Below are 3,553 nucleotides of genomic sequence, written 5' to 3'. Positions count from 1 at the left end.
TTTTTTGTGCGTAATAAGGAGGCACTTCCGGTGGGTCCGAGCTGACAGCGGGGGGAACTTTTTTTCGTGAAATACGGTGGCCCGTCAGGTGGGTCCCAGCAGTCAGGGGGCAAACCTTTTTTCGCAAAATACGGTGGCCCGTCCAGTGGGTCCCTGCTGTCAGTTGGAGGAATCATTATTTTCCGCGTAATAAGGAGGCACTTACTTGCTGCGGCCATGGACCCAGCTGAGACTCTCCACGTACAGTATACTTCCGATGGAAGTCGTTCCTTGACCATGTTGACATCGCTGCGTTCCGTTGCATGCATGCGTCCATGGGCGTGGTGCGTCCCCACTGTCAGCCTCTCACGTACAGTCATCTTTCGATGACTCTCGGTTGTTGACCACGTTGACCACACCGTGTCGAGCGCACCCAGACTGGAACGACCCGGAGATGGGGAAGACGGGGCAGTGGAGTCACAGATGGAGAGGAGAGGGAAACTTCACTGGTTCGGGTGCGCGGCAGCACAGCCGCGGTGCCGCCCACGGGAGACAGGAGCAAGAACAGAGGTTGAAGAAGGAGCACGGCTGTTGGATTAACATCCAACGGTCCAGCTGCTAGAATCATTTGTTGATTAAGTTGACAAAGCTGTGCATACACGTCCGCTTAGTAGGCCCACAAGTCAGTCACCAAATCTGACGGGTCCCAGCTGTCAATGGGATGAATAATTTTTTCGCAAAACAAGGAGGCACTTCCTTCCGTGCGAAGATACAACCGGTGGGTCCCAGCTATCAGTTGGAGGAAACATTTTTTTTCAGCTTAATAAGGAGGAACTTTCCTTGCGTGCGACCATGGACCTCGTGGGTCCTAGCCGTCAGGCTCTCCACGTACAGTCCTCTTCCGACGACTCTCGTTTGTTGACCACGCCGCACCAAACGCAGCGAGGCGGTGGACGACGGCGAGGCCCCGGACGGGAACGACTCGGAGATGGGAAAACACGGCAGTGGAGTCGCAGATTGAGAGGAGGAGAAGGGTTATAACTGGTTCTGTTGCGGCGTGGGGCTGTAGTCTGTGGAGAATAACAGGAGGTGTCGAGGGGTGGAGGGATAGCCTGGTCGGCGGTGGGGTAGCGCTTCGCAGCGATGCGTGCTAAGCAGAGCCGCTAGCTGCCGGAGGCCGGACCAGGCGGTCCCGGCGACGCTGGAGGAAGAAGACGAGAGATTGAAGGTGCATGCCGGCCGTTTGATATAAATCCAATGGCTGTGGATGACACAATCATTTGTTGACCAAGTTGACAATGCCCTGCGTAGGCTTCGACCTATTGGCCCACATGTCAGCCTGCAAAAATGTGGCATATATTTAACCCATGTTTTCTAGAATGTACAGTCCATTTGCTGGGCTGGGTGAACAAATAATTTCGCGTCAATCAGGCCCATTTATATTTTCTAAGAAATCCCAGCCCATTTGCACTTCCTTGAAATACACGTATTAGGTGGGCTCGTTATATATATAATGTTATGTTAGAAGGAGCAATTAATATCAAAGAATAAAGCGGAGAGGCACATTATATATATATAATTAAGAAATTAGCGAGTTATTGCTCAAAATAAAAATGAGCAAGATATTATTAAATTGGTCCTTAAAATCTTCGCAAGCTTTTGTACGCAATCACCAGGATTTTACTTGCCTGTGAGTCAAAAACAACCAGGATTTTCCTTGCCAACTTCCGTTAAACATTTACTTTTATAAGTTAATAACACGTGGGATGTTTTTATATTGTATATATAAGTCTCTATAAAATATACGATAATAGTAATAATATAAATATATATATAATGTGGTTAGAAGGGAAAACATAAATTGGACACATCATTACTTTTATAAGAGACCTGCGTTTTATACCCCACAGTAGGCATACTAACAAGTTCACACACAAATACAACAGAAAAGGTAAACATTCATATCAAACTCGGGTTCACAGGACACGTTCATATTCATAGCCAACATTCACTATCAACAACTCAAAAGATTCATATATACACAAGCTCAGCATATCTATGCATCCAAATGATTGATAGATCACACGACAATATTCATACATAATTCACAAAAAGATTCAGATATACACATGTTCAGTATGTTTATGCATCCAGATGATTGAGATCACAGCCAATATGATCCATGGACGAACTTTAATTACCTAGGGTATAGACTGGTAAATGGTGTTCAATCGGTGGTACTTCTTGCCAAAATTAGTTCTTGTACGAGTAAACTTTGGAGTACATAAGAGGCAGCACAGACAATCTGAACTTTGCTTGTAGGTTTATCCTCAAATAGTGGCCTCGTGCCGAGGGAGGTTCGATCAACTTGGCCACTACTTTCATCCAACTAGTTTACTAGCTCATCTTGGTCCTGTATCTCGCCAAAATTCTACATTGCAGACGAGAAAGGAGGCGGTTGAGAAAATGAACCACCCAAATTTTTTGTGCAGTTCAACTGAAATGGAGCATCCTTGGCGTGCAGTCTGATTAAGTGCCAAATGAATATACGCGTCAACCAACTTGTCTGGAATCTTTAGACTCCATGCCATATAGTTCGCTACCATATGTGCCGATAACCAAAAGGCACAAGTTGGGACGAAAGACTGGACTGCGTTTTTCTGGGCTATGCACCAAGCAATGTTTTTGGCGTTCACTCTCCTAATACTTGGAGTTTGACAATTGGTTGACGCCGGTTGATACTCGAATGAATATAGGCACTTCTTGTCAACATCGATGCTTGTCTGTGTGAACTTTGGAGTACATAGCAGCAACATAAGCACCTGTCCATCTGATCATTTTGTGCAGTTCTACTGAAATCACCCGATGTAATGATTTGCCTACGAGTTCAAGCTCCAAATTACTCCTTTATGAAATCAGCAATCAGTAGCACAATACCAAATTACCAATACATATGACAGGCACAATAATCAGGATAAAGACCAGTACCAACCTGTGTGAGGTAGCATATCAATTACTATTTCCTTTGACTGGAAGCCGAGATAAGCCAAGGGACTGACAGCAAAGGAAGAAAGCAAGCGGAGATTAGCGACTGGCAGGAAAGGACGGAAGCTATCGAGGCAATGAAGTACCCAAAGTTTTTGTGCAGTTCCACCAAAATCGAGCATCCCTGTTGGCACATATATTGAGAGGGTGAGATTACTGTAATAGTGGGACTAGTTGATGAAACATACACTAACAAATAGAAGCACCCTCATTATCTTAATGGGTAAAGTTAGCAACATAGTAGTCTTGCTTAAAGAGAGGTATTAGTTTATTTAATCAGTGCCAATTAGCTCAACTCAACACTCAAAGCATTGCCATTTATCATAGGTTGCAAAACTTTAACGTGCAAAGATAAAGGAGTTTCTCATGACAGTACCACGATACAAATAGAGATGACAGCAAACTAATATGGATGAAGGCCTTAGGCCCGTACCAACCTGAGAAAAAAAGCTTATTCATGTAGTCCCATAAGAGATGATAAAGCACTCACTGGAATCACACAATAGTATATATTTTTGTGCACTTCAAA

Source organism: Aegilops tauschii, chromosome 7 (genome assembly GCF_002575655.3).
Source record: "Aegilops tauschii subsp. strangulata cultivar AL8/78 chromosome 7, Aet v6.0, whole genome shotgun sequence".
In the NCBI taxonomy this organism is placed as follows: Eukaryota; Viridiplantae; Streptophyta; class Magnoliopsida; order Poales; family Poaceae; genus Aegilops; species Aegilops tauschii.
Note: the sequence above shows the minus strand (reverse complement) of the source record.